The 20,323-nt window shown below is 44.9% G+C and overlaps 1 protein-coding gene across 1 annotated transcript in view; it reads left to right on the top strand.

The window, feature by feature from the left end:
• The first annotated feature begins 3,260 nt into the window (after nucleotides 1–3,260).
• Nucleotides 3,261–20,323, top strand: part of IP6K2 (inositol hexakisphosphate kinase 2) — a 31,782-nt gene continuing 14,719 nt past the window's right edge. The window contains exon 1 of the mRNA XM_056524808.1: nucleotides 3,261–3,399. The gene's annotated coding sequence lies outside the window, so the exon portion shown is untranslated. The remainder of the gene's footprint in view (nucleotides 3,400–20,323) is intronic.

The following is a 20,323-nucleotide window of genomic DNA, read 5'->3' as shown; positions in this document are numbered from 1 at the left end:
TTCAAACATGGAACTATGTGTAGTTTAAGAGCCTAAACTTCAACAGGCTATACCCAGTTCACAAAAAGATAACCACCTTATGGTAATCTCACAATATAGCTATTTAGCCCCAAAACAAGCACAGATGCTTCCTAAGTATGTCCATTACTGTGTGGCAGGTATGCACTAAAATCACCTTATGGTGGATAACCCTTTTAAATGTTTATGCACACATTTAAGGTACATTCACATGGGAGGATTAGAAACGATTTATCTGCAAACTTCCTACCGTGGGTTTTAGCCGAGGTGGATTTTTTGCAGCAAATTATGTTGACTTCAATGGGGTCTGCTGCAGATTTTACACTGTGGAAATGCAGCTATGGAAAATCTAGCATGGATTCAGGCTGTAGCTAAAACCTGCAGCAGGAAACACGCTTCTAGTTTGCCCGTGTCAGTGTACTCTAAGAGCCCATTCACATAGAAGAATATTTGCCCAGAATTTACATTGTGTGTGCAGTGTGCACCGACAAATCAGCCAGCAATTGGATCCTTCGGAAATGTGGCATCTCCATACATAGTAAGGATGTCCTGATACCATTTTTTTAAGACCGAGTACGAGTACAGATACTTTAATTCTACTACTCGCCAATACCAATTACGAGTACTTTTATTTTAAAGGGAATCTGACACCAGGGTGACCCGGTTTCTGGCGCTGTTTACCGTATGATATGTGGGTCCTTGTTGTGTACAATGGAGGCGGCTGCTGTAGTATGAGCCAAGATTTCTCTCTTCTCCATTGGACAGAACAGGGAATTTGCACCTGCACTATCTACCTATAAATTCAAGTTAGTGCAGGTGACTCTGCTATGAGATTGCCTTTAATATTAGGTAGTATCCCCTTGTAGACATAAGTAGCAGCCCCCCTGTAGAACACAGCCCCCCCCCCTTGTAGACAGCATCCCCCCTTGTAAACAGTGCCCCCCCCCTTTTAGACACTGCCCCCCCCTTTTAGACACTGCCCCCCCCCTTGTAGACATTAGTAGTAGACCCCTGTAGACCGCAGCCCACCCTTGTAAACAACAGGGCCCCCCCTGTAGACTGCAGCCCCCCTGCAGAGGTTAGTAGCAGCTCTCCTGTAGACTGTAGCCCCCCCTTGTAAACAGCAGCCCTTGTAGACGGCAGCTCCACTGCCCCATTCTCCCGTCTGCATCATGGCGTTCTATGGAGGAGCATGTGACATACAAGTCACTCTGCTTCCTACGTATCATTACGCTGGGCGCAGTGGAGGTGGAGTGACGTGTCTGTCACCTGCTCCTCTCTCCATGATGCAGACGGGAGGTCGGGGCAGCAGGTATCGGATTTGGTATCGGGGATATTGAACGAGTCCCTGATACCATGGTAATGGCTAGTATCGGCCCTGATACCGATACTAGTATCGGGACATCCCTAATACATAGCAATGCATTTATGAAAGGATTCTACCGGACACTTCCGAAGTTTCGGAGGCCACACCTCCTTTCTCAAGCATGATGCTTGAGAAAGGAGGTGTGGCCTCCGAAACGTCAGTGTCCGGCGCTCATTTGCGGCTTCTCCTTCGTGAGAGGAAGGTGAACCTCATGGACTCTGGAAGGCCCGGAAAGGGGTGAAATATTAACCGGAGACCAAGCGGACTGTCGCGCTATTCAGTGAGCACTTAGTAATACTACTAAGAAATAACCGGATGGTTTATATTACTAAAAAGAAGAATTTTTATATGCAAATCATGTGCACCATGTTTTACAATAGTGTTTACAACCTATGGCTCTCCAGCTGTTGTGAAACTACAACTCCCATCATGCTCTGACAATCAAAATACAAAAGTACTTCCAACCTATGGCTCTCCACTTGTCCCAAACCTCCAGCTGCCAGGACATGCTCGTAGGTTCACAGGTAGGGGAACAATGGGACACAAGTATCAAAAAAACACTCTTTGCTGCCCAGAGCAGTCACAACTTTCATTGTACCATTGTGTAAGATATAAAAGTAAAACTAAGATTGGTTACTATGGGTAATAGCTTTTTCTTATAAACAGCTATTATCACTGACAGGCTGTACTCTAAGACAGTGTTTCCCAACCAGGGTGCCTCCGGCTGTTGCAAAACTACAACTCCCAGCATGCCTGGACAGTAGGGATGTAAGAAAAAATCGATTCTCGCGATAATCGCGATTTTTCATTTGCCGATACAGAATCGATTCAAAATATTTTTGAATCGATTCTTTTAGGGATGTGGAATTTTTAATAAAACGCACTTTCTCTTACCTGCCAACGAGCCCGCGGAGCTCCGGTACAGTCCGGTACAGGTGTTCGGTCCCCGGGCTGTATTCTTCTTACTTCCTGTTAGTCCGGCACGTCACATGGAGCTTCAGCCTATCACCAGCCACAGCGATGTCCCGCCTCCGCTGGTGATAGGCTGAAGCTCCATGTGACGTGCCGGACTAACAGGAAGTAAGAAGAATACAGCCCGGGGACCGAACACCTGTACCGGAGCTCCGCGGGCTCGTTGGCAGGTAAGAGAAAGTGCGTTTTATTTTATTTTGCAGCCCGCACGGGCTAACATGAGAAAAGTGAGCACCAGAGTACTAGATCGCCGCTGTCAAAGCTGACAGCGGCGTCTATTGGGATCTATGAATGCTCCCAGGTGGGCGATATATCGCGATGTATCGCCACCTAGACGGTATCGCGATATATCGCGATATATCGAATCGCCACACTGGTATCGCGATTCGAATCGAATCGCCAAATTCTTGGCGATTCACACCCCTACTGGACAGCCTTTATTGGTTACTCTAGGTAATAGCTTTTTCTTATAAACAGCTATTATCACTGACAGGCTGTACTCGAAGACAGTGTTTCCCCAACCAGGGTGCCTCCAGTTGTTGCAAAACTACAACTCCCAGCATGCCTGGACAGCCTTTGGCTGTCCAGGCATGCTGGGAGTTGTAGTTTTGCAACAGCTGGAGGCACCCTGGTTGGGGAAACACTGCTCTAAGACAGGTAGCTAAAAGCATGTGATGTCTAATCTGTCTTATTTGTTTTCCTGGCCCTTCACTTCACTTGAGCGTTAACCTTCCTCACTAGTGACATAAAACAAACACATAAAGCACAGGTGCCTGACGCCCATTATCTGTGCACACAGCTCAGCTCCCCGCACCCACCTCCTCCTCCTCACTCTCTGAGGAGACTCTGGCACATTCTTCCCTAGTAACCACCCATCCCTTAGCAACAGAGCTGGACCCTCAGCCAATCAGCGAGCGCCTCTTGTGCCCGACCAATAGGGAGGAGGCTCTACTCTGAGGCCCAGATGCCTACGCCGCCATTTTGATTCAGCTGAGACAAAAGAGAGCAGGCAGCTTAGAAGCCGGGATAAAGGTGACGCTCAGGTAAAACAAACAGAAACCTTCCCTGTCCCCCACCGTCCATATTAGGTTTAGGAATGTGTCGCCTACATTTCAGTGGGATTCATAGGCGAGCGGGTGGGGGCGAGAGCTGCCTACGGGGAACCGGATGTTTGTGACATTTGGTGTCGTCTCAATGGCCGTCTCCGGGTCCAAGCCAGGCAGTAAATGGGCCGCTAGTTGTTGTGGGGCTATAATTCACAGCTTGTCATAGAAGGCTTTACAGTGTTACATATAGTGGTAGAACCAGAAGACTCAGCATGCCGAAAGGTATGACAGGGTATCCTGGGACTTGTAGTATGTACAGCAGGCAGGATTGTGTAATACAGTGGTCTTGAACTGTGGCCCTCCAGATGTTGCAAAACTTAAAAAAGGTGTGTGGGCATGCTGGGAGTTGAAGATTTGCAACATCTGGAGGGCCACAGTTCAAGACCACTGGTGTAATCCACCCACTGGTGCCCCCCATCCGCCCCTCCAATAGGCTTCTGAGGGGATGCCATACCTATAACAGGGTTATGTTGGTCAGGTGGCAGTGCAAACCAGAGGGACACGACTGGGGGCGGAATCCAATATAACAACACTAAATGTATATTTGTGGAACTACAAGTCACAACGTGCCATGGGAGGTGTTTCATAAAATGGTAGAACAAGAAGGCTCAGCATGACTAGAGGTTTTAGGCCGGACAGAGCATCCTGGGACTTGTAGTATGTACTAGAGACAGGATTGTGTAATACTTCTTAGTGACGTTCCTAATACGTGACGTATGTTAGAGCTAGTGCCAGCTCCATAGGCTTCTGTAGGCTAAACATGTGACAGGGTTATGAATGGTAGGTGACAGTGCCAACCCCAGGCACTCAACTTTAGGGCCATGATCAAATATAAAAAGCTGAATGTGTAGTCTGCATGTCCTTAGCTCTGGAGTGGTGGCTTCTATAATGTATAACTCCCATCTATAATGCATTTCTCACACATTGGTGTACTGGCTCTCCAGTTGGCAATTTGGTACCCGGGGGGGGGGGGGGGGTGCACCTTTACCGATTTGATGTCCTGTACACTGGGTTTTGGCAGTGCATTTCTAACAGGTGACAAACATTTTTGAAAATTGCGCTGTCAAAAACCATGGCTATTCTTAGGAGGGATTCACACAGGCTTAATGCAGCCACATTTTTGCATCAGCTGTCAGGTCATCAGACCCGCAGTCAGGCCGGGACCTGTGGCTGAAATACGGATGCAAAAGTCAATGCTGTATTATGTCTGTGTGAAACCGGCCTTATATGGGCACTGTCAGATACAAAAACTTTTGATATGTTGTAAAGCTTTCATTAGAAAATTTTCAGTGTTTCATACTGAACAGGACAGTCAAACAACTCCCCCCCCCCCCCCCCCCCCCCAAGTATAGCAGCAATTTTCAAAATTTTCATGAAAATTGCAAAATCTGAAAGGACAGATGTTACAGAATTACAACTCCCAGCATGCCTGGGCAGTCTCGGCATGCTAAGAGTGTAGTTTTGCAACATCTGGAGGGCTACTGTTTGGGCACCACTGTAATAGTGGTCTCCAAACTGTGACCCTCCAGATGTTGCAAAACTACAACTCCCAGCATGCCCAGACAGCCTTCGGCTGTCTGGGCATGCTGAGAGTTGCAGTTTGGCAACCACTAGGAATGCAGCAATAAAGATCGCTTTAATGCCACCTCCCTTGCTGCTCCACGCCGTCGCCTCCCTACCTGCGCCGCTGATCTCCGCTGATGCCACCAATGATCGCCAGTCCCCACCACATCTTCTTTTCAGGTACCGGCCGCCATCTTCTTCCCCCCCCCCCCCTGTTCTGCTCGACATCCAGGGGTGGGCAGAGCGGGGGGTTTCTATGGCAACCCCCTGTCTTCAACTGCCATTGGTCAGCGCTCATTGCTGACTAATGGCAGGGGATAGGAGGAGGTTGTTGCAACACTGCAACCTTGCTTCTATCCCTCAGGATAAGGGCTGTCACTGACAGCTCCAATCATCCCTATTTTCCGGGGCAATGGGGTCACCAGAGACCCGATCAGCCCGGAATAGCAGAAAATCTCATGTCTGAAATGACATGCAATTTCCTGCGATCACCGACATGGGGGCGATGTGCCGGGATGCCTGCTGAATGATTTCAGCAGGCATCCCGGTCCGGTCCCTGACCGGCTAGCGGCAGGGACCAGAATTCCCACAGGCGTATCCATACGCCCTACATCCTTAAGGACTTGGGGTGCAGGGCATATGCATGCATACTGAACTGGTTAAAAAAAATACTTTTTTTGTTGGATCTGACTGGTACGCTTTAAAGTGGCTGTGTGATGCCAATGAAAATTAGGGAAGATATATCCAAACGTGTGCAGAAGAACAGTGGAGCAGTTGCCCATAGCAACCTATCAGATTGCTTTGTTCATTTTTAAAAATGCCACTAAATGCCAAAGCTTACATCTGATTGGTTTGAGCTGCTCAGTGTTACCCTGCACAAGTTGGATATCTACTGAATATGGCTTTATTACTTCTTGTAAACCAGGAATAGGTTGCCTGTACTAGTGGCCTAGAACTTTACTGTATTTGTAGTACAGTGTTTACCAACCAGGGTGCCTCCAGCTGTTGCAAAACTACAACTCCCAGCATGCCCGGACAGCCTTTGGCTGTCCGGGCATGCTGGAAGTTGTAGTTTTGCAACAGCTGGAGGCACCCTGGTTGGGAAGCACTGGTGTAGTGTATCATCAGTATTTCCTTATAGGGGCAGGCAGTGTGCTGAGAATCTATGGCATGGGATTGTTACATAACTTACTGTATTTCCTAGAAGAGAACAAATATGCATTCGACTTGTGCTGTGATGCTTGGTGTCTCATATAGTCCTGTCAGCCTTCCTTATAGAATGAAAATCAGTGCCAATTTGGGAGACTGGTAAATTAATAGAGAATGCTCTAAAGCCTGCAAGGTTGGCAGGAGCAATTTTCATAGGTGTGTATGTATGATTTATAAAAAAAAAAAAAAAAAATGTGTTTGTTTTATTGATCAAAACCTTCCTCGTAAGCGATAGTGAAAACAACAACACTGGTCCTCATTTACTTAGAAAATCGGGTTGTAAGTCTATGTTGCTTTCTTACCCGACTGCTTTTTTCCCCTGGTATTTATGTCGCATCCTGTTTGTCGCACGTGGGTTTTGTTGGTTTTGGTTTCCTCTGAGTTGTCGGGGAAAAAATCCACAACAATTCAACAAATTTGGGTTGGAAACCTTTATAAATACGTGGGAAAGCTCAGAAATGTTGGGTCACGCCCCTTTTTCGGGTTTGGGAGAATCCACATCGGGTTTGTCGGGACAAAATGTTGCAGACTGGCGCACGATGTCTGCGACATGTCGCAGACAAAGATGCGCCAAAAAATGATAGGTTCAGAATAGTAAATGAGGGCCAGTGTGTTGAATTTGTTGTAAAATGGATACCAATAGATCTAGTAGTTCCCCAACCTGTGGCTCTCCAGCCGTTGCAAAACTATGACTCCCAGAATTCAGCACATATTTCACCCAGAGGGTATGTTCACATGGCAGAATTTTTGCAATTCGGCAGAAATTCCACCAGAATTTTGTCAGAATTTGTGTTTTCAGAACACAGAATTCAGCCGAAATTCAAGCTCCATAGATTTCAGTGGGATTTCATTGTGGAATTTGGCAAAAAATAAGACTGATCTTATATCTGCGTCGGAATGGGACTGCAGAATCCCATTCAAAACAATTAGGCATAAAAATGAGGCGGAATTCCACACAGTGGGTTTCCTGAAGGACCAAGCCCATTTTAACCTTAAGGACCAGGCCAATTTAATTTTAGCGTTTTCGAATTTTCCTCCTCATCTTCTAAAATCCATAACTTTTATATTTCCATCTACAGACCCATATAAGGGCTTGTTTTTTGCGTGACCAATTGTACTTTGTAATGAAACCTCTCATTTGATCATAAAATGTACGGCGAACCCTTACAAAAAAATTTTAACGAGGAAATTTTAATGAAAACCACAATTTTGCACATCTTGGAGGGTTTTGTTTTCACACTGTACACTTTACGGTAAAAATGACGTCTTCTTTATTCTGTGGGTCAATACAATTAAAATGATACCCATGGCTAGATACTTTTATATTTTTGTACCGCTTAAAAAAAAAATCTAAAACTTTTTGTACAAAATCAGTAAAATCTAAAATCCCCCGATTTTGACCACCTATAACGTTTTAATTTTGCCGTATATAGGGCGGTGTGAGGGCTCATTTGTTTGCGCCGTCATCTGTACTTTTTATCGACACATTTGCATATATAAAGCTTTTAGATTACTTTTTATAATTTAGTTTGGAATAAAATGTGACAAAAGAATAATTTTTGGACTTTATCTATTTTTTTTTTTTTGCGCCGTTCCCTGTAGGGGATCATTAACATTATATCTTGATAGTTTGGACATTTACGCACGCAGTGATGCCAACTAAAAAAAAAAAATTACGCTTTTTGGGGGTGAAGTGGGAAAAACTGAACATTTTCACTTTTATTGGGAGGGGATTTTTCCCATTTTTTTTTTTTTTTCAACTTTTTTTTTTCTTTTAACACTTTATGTCCCCATAGGGACTATCAATAGCAATCATTTCATTGCTAATACTGTTCAGTGCTATGCATAGGGGATAGCACTGATCAGTGTTATTGGCTATCTTCTGCTCTGGTTGGCTCGATCTCAGACCAGAGCAGGAGACGTCGGGAGATGGACGGCGGCGCTGCGGGCGATCCGATCATCTATTGTAACATGTGCATTGCTGCAGATGCCGTGATCTGTACTGATCACAGCATCTGAGGGGTTAATGGCAGACATCCGCGCGATCGCGGATGTCGGCCATTACTGGCGGGTCCCCGGCTGCTGATAGCAGCCAGAACCTGCTGTGTATGACCGCGAGAACCGCTCCGATGCTCGTGGTCATACACAGGACGTAAATGTACGTCCTGGTGCTCTAAGTAAAGTCACACCAGGACGTACATTTACGTCTATGGTCGTTAAGGGGTTAAACGGGTGCACTGGCAGTCTGCAAATCTGCCATTATTGCGGACTGTCTATGGGCCCGTTCAAACGAATGGTAGCGTAACTCAAACTAGGTCTCCTGCAGAGGAAAACCAGTGTGTGAATGCACCCTTATAAGCTGTGTTCACACAGCCGAAATTTACTGCCCATTGACTTCAATGGGATTCTGCTGTCCCAGTCACACAGTGGAATTTCCATGGTAGCAATTCTGCATTCCGCGAAATGTAAGACCTGTTTTTAATTTTGTGGAATTCTGTGGCAGAATCCCATTGAAGTAAATGGGACTTTGAATTTTAGCAGAACTCTGTATTTTGAGAACATAGAAATTCTGCAAAAAAAAAATCCACTGCAAGCTTTGCAGAACTGAATTTCAGAATTCCACTGTGTGAATATGGCCTTAGACATTGAAAAGGTGAAACTCAAGATAAATCTATGTGCTGTGACAGCTGGGAAAAGTTCAGTAGCATTTGTAAAATATTGCCAACAATGCCTGGTACTATCATTTGTTTTAGATTGTACCTGCATTAGGATAGGTTCACATTAAATGTCAGGTTTTTTTTCTCAGCTTAATTCATGTAAAATAACAGACATCTAACAGAACCCCGACGGAGCACATACAGAGTGAATGGGACTTGTGGGGTTCCGTTGATCTGTTGTCTCAACCTCTGTCCCAGCCCTTTTATCGGCTGTTTTAATGGAGCTCCACAATGCTGATGTGAACATAGCCTTAGTCTGTTACATGTGAATTCACTATAACGGAGTCTTTCTGGATCTGTTGTCGTGTCTGGTGTTTTGCTGGAATGTTACTTCCAATATACCGTATTTTTCGCCCTATAGGACGCATCGGCATGTAAGACGCACCCAATTTTAAAGGTGCTAAATCTAGAAAAAAAAGATTCTGCACCCAACAGTGGTCTTCAACCTGCGGACCTCCAGATGTTGCAAAACTACAACTCCCAGCATGCCCGGACAGCCGTTGGCTGTCCGGGCATGCTGGGAGTTGTAGTTTTGCAACATCTGGAGGTCCGCAGGTTGAAGACCACTGGATAGGAGGTAGTACTTGCGTGTCCCCGCCGCTCCGGACCCGTCACCGCTGCCCTGGATGTCGCTCCATCGCTGTCGCCACGTCCCCGGGGTGTCCCCGAAGCTCCGGACATCATCTTCCCTGGGATCCACGCTCTCCATTGCCGTCATCACGTCGCTTCGTATGCCGCTCCTATTGGATGTTGGGACGATGTGATAACGTCGAAGGAGAGCGCCGCCATGCAGTGGATCCCGGCACGGAGCAGACACCGAGGAGGCAGGAAAGGTCCCTCCGGGTGTCCTGTAAGCTGTTCAGGATGCCGCCATTTCACCGCGGCGCTCCCGAACAGCCCGACTTTCGCTTCGGATGCGGCGGTCAGCTTTGATCGCCGCGTCTGAAGGGTTAATACAGGGCATCATCGCGATCGGGGATGTCCTGTATTAGCCGCGGGTCCCGGCCGTTGATGGCCGCAGGGACCGACCCGATAGGGGTGTATTCGCCGTATAAGACGCACCAACTTTTCCCCCCCAGGAAGAAAAAGTGCGTCTTATACGGCGAAAAATACGGTAGGTGTGAACAATCCTTATTAGTCCTTATTATTTATATGCTTTGAACAAAATTTCTATCTGTGTAAAGGACAGCACAGTTTCTGTAAATGACATAATCCATATAGTGATAAAGCCATAGGACTACTGGAATTATTATAGAATTGTTACATTACATATACATTTTCTTCACTTTGATGTTGTCTCCACTTGAAGCTTATATTACAGGTACATGTCTTGGTTCCATGTTCCTGTCAGGTGTCAGGTTTACCCTCTTCTGGGAGCTGTGTCCTTGTGGGTGATAATGGCCTGTTCTGTTCATGTTGCAATGTGTACTCTAGGCTTTATATCCAATGCCAAGCAAGGCCATAATGAAAACTATTTTTGATATGACTTTTCCTAACCCCATCTCTGCTTTGGGCACCTGCCCCCTGATGAAACCCTAGGCAGGGATGGGACATTCCATGTATGCTCCTAACTAGAGACTATGAATCACCTTCTATGGCACTATCAGTCTGGATCATGTATTCTACAGCTTTACCTGTCAATATAAATGTGCTAGGATTCTTTTACTTAAGGGGGGGGGGGGGGGGATGAAAACACTGGTGGGAAAGATTTATTAAAACTTGTGCAGAGGAAAAGTTGACCTGTTGCCCATAACAACCAATCAGATCACTTCTTTAATTTTTGAAGAGGCCTCTGGAAAATGAAAGAAACAATCTGGTTGCTATGGGCAACTGGTCAACTTTTCCTCTGCTCAGGTTTCGATAACTCTCCCGCGGTATCTTGGGAATTATGTGATAGAAGCAGACTTAGAATTGTCATGGTACAGAACATACATTATATAAGAAGCCCTGTAATGTCTGGATAATAAGTTCTACATTCAGGAATTACGTCAGCGCGCGCAGCACAAACTCTGCTGCCAGTGTCAATCCAATGGAGCTGCAAGTCTCCTAGAAAATAAAAAAAAAATCCATATGTCCGTGAAATCACAATGGGGGAGATTTATCAAAACCAGTGCAAAGGTAAAGTTGTCCAGTTGCCCATAGCAACCAGTCAGATCGCTTCTTTCATTTTTCACAGGCCTTTTTAAAAATGAAAGAAGCAAGCTGATTGGTTGCTATGGGCAACTGGGCAAGTTTTACTCTGCACAGGTTTTGATAAATCTTCCCCAATGAGTTCCCTGTTTGAGATTTCCTGTGTATGTTGGAGATGCACATCTCTGCTGACTGACCCTCCCTGTCGGGGCGATGTTGGGTGCAGTGGCCTCATAAGACTGCACACCTGTTTTAAGCAGTATATTTATACCTGTCATTTGCAGCGGAGGCTATAACCGGATGGTCTAAGCATGTTGGCCCTGCATTGCCCGAGCTCCTGTTATAAACTATTAATATACCTCTGGCAAAGAATGACTTTTATTCATATAAATGCAGCTTCACTTGTATACCGTACTGTTGTTACACAAGACAAGCTGGCATATCTATTGGCCAGCTCTGAGCCAGAATATAGACATCATTTGGTGTTTAATACACAGGTACTAGAAAGATCTTTCCACATACATGCATTGTTTTTGAACGTGTGTGTCTGTGTAGTTTGACATATCGGCTGCTACTGTACATATGTCTTGGAGAGCAATGGCGGCTGTCAAGGCTTGGGCTACACTGTGACTTTTTGTAGTGCTACTAATATATTTTAAGTACTGAGCTACAGTCCAGAGCGATACATGAAGGGTCTCATGGTGTAAATATAGTAAGGAGTACTGCTGGTCCACTGAGGCCTCACATTGCTTCTTCAAACTTGATCCGGGGGGGGGGGGGGGGGTCACTTTCTCCTCAAAACTTCTTCCTGCTTCCAAGGTGAGCTGTCTTGGCAGAAATGACCTGCTCAGCCAATCTCTGAGTTGGGGCACAGCTGCAGCCAGTATTTGTCTGAGTGGGCAGTTCTTGTTGTTTTGACTCATGACAAGAACCAGGTGTTGAGAGGGGAACGGCAGCTGCAGGGGATTGAAGTACAGTGGTCCCTCAACATACGACGGTAATACGTTCCAAACGGACCATCATTTGTTGAAACCATCACATGTTGAGGGATCCGTGCAATGTAAAGTATAGGACAGTGGTCTACAACCTGCGGACCTCCAGATGATGCAAAACTACACCACCCAGCATGCCCGGACAGCCGTTGGCTGTCCGGGCATGCTGGGTGTTATAGTTTTGCAACATCTGGAGGTCCGCAGGTTGTAGACCACTGTTAGAGGAAGTTGTACTCGCCTGTCCCAGTCGCTCCGGACCGTCACCGCTTGCCACCGCTGCCCGGAATGTCGCTGTCCATCGCTGCCGCCGCGTCCCTGAGGTGTAAGGCTTCTGCTTCCCCGGGATCCGGGCTCTCACGTCGCTACGCACGCCGCTCCTATTGGATGACGGGATGGCGTGTGCAGCGATGGAGAGCGCCGACGATGCAGAGGATCCCAAAGAGGACACGCCGGAGCCCCGAGGATAGGTGAGTGACCATCACCGGAGCACACTGGGCACCGTAAACGGCTATCCGGCGGCAGCTGAAGCAGTCTGCACTGCCGTATAGCCGTTAATGCGATGGCACTGACATAAAAAAGCATTGTATGTTGAAATTATCGTATTTCAGGGCCATCGTAGGTCGAGGGGTCACTGTAGTTGAATATTACTAAAAGGAGTGCTCCGTGGAAGTTAATAAAAATAAAAACGCCTCAAAGCCACCACAATACCTGTTCTGTGTCCCCTGCAGTTATCCATGTGATTTTGTCAGTTCATGTGGCCCCTGTTGTCTCCTGAATATTCTTTTTTTTCTTGTTTGCAGCCCAGACTACAACTCCCAGCAGTCAGTGCAGCTATGTGTAATGGCTACCAGCCAAATTGCCTTTGCTATCTGTGTGCACACTGCACATGTGTTTTCTTTCAAACATCTCTATATAGCTAATGAATGATATTAGGACAAATACATAGGTTGGTGAGAGGGAAAGGATGGGCTATGGGTTCAGTTCCCCGGACTACCCCTTTAATATTTCTTTTTAACATGTCCCCAGCCATATGTAAATGATGATGTCCCATGACAACCCTTTTATATTATAGCCTAGCATTAGGATAGACCATAAGTATCAGTTTGATGGGAATCTGTCTCCCCACATTGGTCTGCTGACTGATGGGATCCCAATGCTCTGACCATTGGTGTCTCCTTCATTGTTTATTGAGCACCGCACCGTACCTTTTTTAGTTGCTGTGCCTGGTACTGTACTGAAGCTTTTTGCAGGCAGCTCACTCTCATTTAAGTTAGGCTGGGTTCACACTACGTTTTACCCCATACGGGAGCGCATACGGCAGGGGGGAGTATGCCTTCGTATGCTCTCCCGTTTGTCATTCATTTCAATGAGCCGGCCGGAGTGAAACATTCGGTCCGGTCGGCTCATTTTTGCGCCGTATGCGCTTTTACAACCGGACCTAAAACTGTGGTCAACCACGGTTTGAGGTCCGGTTGTAAAAGCGCATACGGCGCAAAAATGAGCCGACCGGACCGAACGTTTCACTCCGGCCGGCTCATTGAAATGAATGACATACGGGAGCGCATACGAAGGCATACTGGAGCGCGAGGTTTTAGCTCCCCCCTGCCGTATGCGCTCCCGTATGGGAGAAAACGTAGTGTGAACCCAGCCTAAGTGGGATTGAGCTGTAAGGGGACGTTCACACGGGGGATTTTTTTGCGGGTTTTCCGTTGCGTATTTGAAAGGGGGTGGGCTCTTCTCGGCTGTCCTCAGCAGATTTTCCGCGGTGGATTTTCCACAGCGGAAACTCCGCTGCGGAAAATATGCTGCGGACAGCCGAGAAGAGCCCGCACCCTTTCAAATACGCTGCGGAAAACCCACAAAAAAATCCGCCCGTGTGAACGTACCCTAATACCAGGTACAGCTTCTCCAAAATGTGTAGCATTGTGCCTGGTGGACAGGGCTCTTTTCTATTAGTTGATCAATGGGATGCCCTGATATGGACTGTGAGCCATCAATGTTGGCCATCAATATCTGTCCTAATATAACTTTTAAAGGCCATACATACCTCCCATTTACAGTCTTGTCTGCAGACTTAGTAGTTTGCTGCTCTCGACAACACTGCACAAATAAGTCTGTGATTTATACTGAAACTGTCAACATTTGAGGTCTCTGGTTTCCTGTTTTTAATCTGTTCCAGCCTTCAGTGCACACACAAAGAACTCCTCAAACAAAACTGCTAAGGCGGTGTCTGATTGACTGACACATTCTACCATCTCTCCTTTCTGTGAAATGAAGACACATCACTAATTGTGGTCTCAGTGAAAATTAATGCTAATGTGTGACTGTGTTGTAAAGTCAGAGGAGCAGATGGTTGCTATTGACAACCTAGTTTGCACTTTTGAGTGTAACTTTTGTGCTTAGTTGGTAATAGGTACTGTAGCTTTACAGAGATGTGTATCACATGTTGTTTCTATAATTGCTGTACAAATAATACACATTCCAGTAACAGATTGCTTCTAATCCTGCCTGTCTTGCTGCAAGATACAATATCTCATTACTCAGTAGGAAAGTTGAAGCAATAATACATTAATGGCGCATTCACACAGGCATATTGGATAGCAAAATCAGCTGCAGAAAATATGCAGCAGATCCTGTACGTGTGAACATACCCTTAGGGCTCGTTCTCACGAGCGGATTTTGCTGCTTAATTTTACAACTTTTTTTCTGCTGCTTATTTTTTGCTGGTAAGTTAAAGTTAAGCAGCAGAAAATAAATAGCAGCAGATCAGCTGCAGAAAATCAGCACAAAAATCTGCTTGTGTGGACAAGCCCTTAGGGTCCTTCACACGTGCGTATTTTCTGCTGCAGATCTGCTTCAGCAGATTTTGCTGCCCATTGAAGTCTATGGGAGGCTAAATCTTCAGCAGATCTGCAGCAAAAATACAGACATATGAACGTATTCTTATGGCGTGTTCACACGTACCGTGTGAACCTGCGAATATTTGGTGTTGCAGATTTAATGCTGTGTTCAGTCAATTAGTTGACATTGAAATCTGTAGCTTTAAATCCTTGACATCAAAGGATGGGTCGCTCCGAGCAGGCACATGTAAAGGCACCATACAGTGGTCCTTCAGCGGCTGATACGCTACGTAAAAAACACTGGGTATCCGCTCGTGTGAACGTACCCTTAGTAATGGAAAGCGGCACTCTGGGGCTTCATTGAGAAGATTGTAGTTTATTTACACATCCAGTGCAAATGGCGGTTTTTCTCCCTATGTTGCTTATAATCCCGGCAATAAAACGCGCTGCATGCATTCTCCAGCAGGTGGGAATACGGCCTTAGGTTGTCCAACAACAAATGCTTATTACCTATCCACAGCATAAGTAATAAGTGTCTAATCACTGGGTTAAATACTCGGCTATCTCCGACAGTCCTATAGACTTTGAATAAAGCAGCTGAAAGCGTGCTTGGCTCCCTAAACTCATGATCATTGTGGGTTTTATGGTTGGGACCCCAAATGTACAGACATTTGGATCCATGTGGATAGGTGATAAGTGGTGGTTGTTGCCCAACTTCTATAGCCGTGTTCGCTATAGCGGTGACCTGCCAGAATATGAATTACCACAACACACTCTGTTTACATTCCTTCATCTACAAGTAAATTTCCTGTTTTGGGTGGGGCTGACCTGGATGTGTCAGTATTTTGTGTTTCCAGTGTTCACAGCAAAATGGTAATGATCCTGTTTAAAGATGAGACATCGCCTCTGTGTAGGTTAGAGCCTAATTGCGTTTGGAGAAGGTCTCGAAATATGCAAATAATCCAGTAATGTTCAATACTCCATACAATGGCTTAGGGGGGGGACGTGGACATTTCTTTACAGATGTCTTAGCCCAATGTTATTCTTGTACAGTTTTAGCCCACAAGTCTATATGGGTAATGCATATTTGATTATTGCTTTTTTAGCAATATATTTATAGTGTATAACGCTGCTTCTATGTCCCCCATGGTACACTGCAAGGAAATAAACACACATAATAAGAGTATCAACACAGTGTTTACTTGCAGAATATTGCATCAGTAGAAATCTACTGCAATTTCCATCATGAATGTGCTGCGGCCAAAAAAAAAAAATGTTCCCCTCAAGCTCAGCAAAAAGTGAGGGAGAATTGTTTTGTGTTACGGTTTGGACTTAATTACAAACAGCAAAATCAACTGTGAAAAATGGTTATAAGGTAAGATCCCCACATTGCAGCTCATTTTCCACTGTCACTTGAGGACCCAGCTAAAAAAAAAAAAAAAAAAAGGTTCTCAAGGTAAGACACTGACTGCGAATGGGACAGAAATCCTATTACATTGTTTTGTCACGGGCAATACTGATGTAGTTTTGTCTCAGAGGTTCTATCTAAAGAAGCTTGTGTAAATTGCACAAACGATCTGATGAAGTGTAATACTGTTATGGTTATTTGTTACACCAAAAAAGAAAATATTTCTGCAGCTCAACACTCTTTACTAGACCAGGTATGCAATGTTCTAAATATTTTCTCCCAGATTTTCCAGGCCACAGCATTCAAGAGTTGTAAATTTCTGGGTTGCAAAATATTGAACATGAATCAAGGAAGTTAATACATTTTCTAATACAGCCCATTATAAGCAGTGTTTCTTTAACCCCTTAAGGACGCAGCCCTTTATCACCTTTAAGGACTGAGCCCTTTTTCGCAATTCTGACCACCGTCGCTTTACGAATTAATAACTCGAAAACGCTTTTACCGAATATTCTGATTCTGAAATTGTTTTTTTGTGACATATTCTACTTTATTTTGGTGGTAAATTTTCGGCGTTACTTGCATCCTTTTTTGATGAAAAGTCCCCAAATTTCATGAAAATTTGGAACATTTTGCATTTTTCTAACATTGAAGCTCAATGGGTATTCCAAATACATTTTATTTTTATTCACAAATACAATATGTCCACTTAATGTTGGCATCATAAAATGGACATATTTTTGCTTTTTGAAAAAAGTTGAGGGCTTCAAAGTAGAGCAGCAATTTTCAAAAATGTCATGAAAATTGCAAAATCTGAAGGGACAGATGTTACAGAACTAAAACTCCCAGCATGCCTGGGCAGTCTAGGCATGCTGAGTTGTAGTTTGGCAACATCTGGAGGGCTACCGTTTGGGCACCACTGTAACAGTGGTCTCCAAACTGTGACCCTCCAGATGTTGCAAAACTACAACTCCCAGCATGCCCAGACAGCCTTTGGCTGTCTGGGCATGCTGGGAGTTGCAGTTTGGCCTTCCTAGTGGTTGCCACAGTAAAGATCACTTTACTTTCACTTTCGTATGCATACGCCCGGCGTCGTTAAAGGGGTACTCTGCTGCAAACCTTTTTTTTTTTTTAGCAACTGATGCCAGAAAGTTTAAACATATTTGAAACTTGCTTCTAATTAAAAATCTTAATCCTTCCAGTACTTATCAGCTGCTGTATGCTCCACAGGAAGTTCTTTTCTTTTTGAATTTCTTTTCTGTCTGACCACGGTGCTCTCTGCTGACACCTCTGTTCATGTCAGGAACTGTTCAGAGCAAGATAGGTTTGCTATGGGGATTTTCTCCTACTCTGGACAGTTCCTAAAATGGACAAATGTGTCAGACATAAAGGAAATATAAAAAATAAATAAAAACTTCCTGTGGAGCATACGGCAGCTAAGTACTGGAAGGGTTAAGATTTTTAAATTGTAATTTTCAAATATGTTTCACTTTCTGCCACCAGTTGTAAAAAAAAAAAAAAAAAAATTTAATAAAAAAAAAAAAATTCCAGTGGAGTCCCCCTTAAATATAAAGTTACAGGGATGTGGAATTCTATCGCCTGACGCCCGAGACATGCAGTTCCGGGTAGGTGAGTTTTTCAGGTCCTTAGCCCTGCTTTAGGCAAACTGGGCCAGACGTGAAAGCCCTTGACAAGCACGACGACGCTCAGCAGTCTGTATGGAGAGGGCACCGGACTCCTGCCCGCTCCGTACTCTGCAGCCCCCGGCTGTTTTCAGTAGCTGGGGCCGCTGCTAATAGCTAGCATGCGGCTGGCTATTAACCCTTTAGATCGCCGCTGTCTTAAGGGACATGTGAATGCTCCCTGGTGGGCTAGTGGGGTGGGGATGGCAGCTTGATTGCGGGGGAGGCAATAGAGTATAGAGGTAACCTCTCCTTCCCTGGTGTCCCGTGGCTCTGTCATTGATAGTGCCTCCCTCCGGCGATTGATTGCCCTCATACCGCCCCATACGCGGTAAAATAAAAAAAAGTTATAGGGGTCAGAAGATGACAATTTTAAATGTATAAATTTCCCTTCATGTACTTATGATTTTTTTTCAGAAGTACGACAAAATCAAACCTATATAAGTAGGGTATCATTTTAATCGTATGGACCTACAGAATATAGGTGTCATTTTTACTGAAAAATTTACTGCATAGAAACGGAAGCCACCCCCCGTAGACAGCAGGTCCCCCTCTTTAGACACCAGCAGGCCCCCCTGTAGACATTAGTAGCAGCCCCCATCTTGCAGAAAGCTCACCTGCAGCTGTCCTCTGTCGGGTGCTGCCGCTCCACTGCCCCTTTCTCCCGTCCGCATCATGGCGTCCTATGGAGGAGCATTTGACCCATACGTCACTCTGCTTCCTCCATAGCGTTGCGCAGGGGAGGAGGTGGAGTGACGTGTGTGTCACATGCTCCTCCATGGAACACTATGATGCGGATGGGAGAACGGGGCAGCGGAGCGGCAGCAGGTATCGGACATGGTATCGGGGACATTAAACAAGTCCCCGATACCATGCAAATGGCTAGTATCGGGCCCGATACCGATACTAGTATCGGTATTGGGACATCCCTAATTGTTTTTGTTTTGGAGTATATGATATGGAACAATTAAAAGGTATCATTATAGTGGTTAGTTATGACTATTATAGGACGAGGAGGAAAAAAACAAGAGTGTAAAAGTGAAAATTGCCCAGGACAAGTGGATCGTCATGAGGGACAAGTAGACTTTGCTCCATTTTAGTCCCATGGACAAGTAGTTTTTTATTACATTTCCACACCCCTGAAGTTATTTGTAATCTGAGGCGGCTGGTTGTTGGGAACACATTACTTGACAATCACTATCCGTCATGACTGTTCATCTGAAATGCTGGTTTGGCACCATGCTGACAGCATCTTGCCAGAGGTCATGCTAGATCATTACTTTTATCCAAGCCATGTAACTTATCTGACTTAGAAAAAATAGGTTTATGAAGAGAACTATATTTATTAGGCCAAACTTTCACAGCCCTTGTGATTTTGTGTCTTCTATAAGGAGGGCAGTTTTGGGGTTGGTGTCATTTGTGTCTGTGTAGACTCTATATTGAGATAGGTAGAATTCTGATGTTTTGTCGAATTTTCCACTGAACTGTGTTGTGGTTGATGGATTATAGGGTATACAGTCGACTGTCTAAATTATTTAGTGTTGTAGTTCCTTCTTGTGTAGTTCATTTCATGCAGTTAAGTTTCCCCTCTTGTAGCCTTTATGTTTTAATGCACCTATCGGATTAGTGTTTGAATATATCTTTCTCTAGGACTATAACCTATGTGCTGTTGCAGTTATAGAATATTTAGTATTACTTTCTGTACCTACAGGTTTTCCCACATCAGTGTCACAGGGGATGGCTGTATGTTGTTCATTGTAGGAAGCTGTTTGTAATGGCACAGATCATATGATCCCAAGGGAGATAATTGCATTAGAGCAAGGCAAAAACTAGTCATGACATCTCTGTATCCTAGCAGCCAGAACAGAAAACAAGGGCAGCAAAACACTCATCCATATGGGAATATGCTTCCTTTACTGCTGAAATATTTAATATTTTTAGTTAATCTTTAGTCTTAAATATTGCTCCTCATTTCTCTGGTTAGAACTGTAGGGCCTTGGAATAATTCTAAGTGAAAACAGCTTCCAGCAGAATCCCATGGATCTTAATGGGGTTCTGCTGCTTGGTGCACAATACGGAAGCTCCATATTGGAACTTCCGATTTGGATACAGATTCCGCCCAGAAAATTCCAGTAGTCAATAGGAATTTGATTTCCGACACAATTTCTGCAGTCAAATCTCAATGGGGGTAATTTATCAAAACCTGTGCAAACAAAAAGGTGCCCAGTTGTCCATAGCAACCAATCAGATTGCTTCTTTCATTTTGCAGAGGCCTTGTTGAAAATGAATCAAGCTGGTTGCTATGGGCAACTAGGCAACTTTT

This window comes from Hyla sarda, chromosome 6 (assembly GCF_029499605.1).
Source record: "Hyla sarda isolate aHylSar1 chromosome 6, aHylSar1.hap1, whole genome shotgun sequence".
In the NCBI taxonomy this organism is placed as follows: domain Eukaryota; kingdom Metazoa; phylum Chordata; class Amphibia; order Anura; family Hylidae; genus Hyla; species Hyla sarda.
Note: the sequence above shows the minus strand (reverse complement) of the source record. Positions and strands in the feature narration are given on the sequence as shown.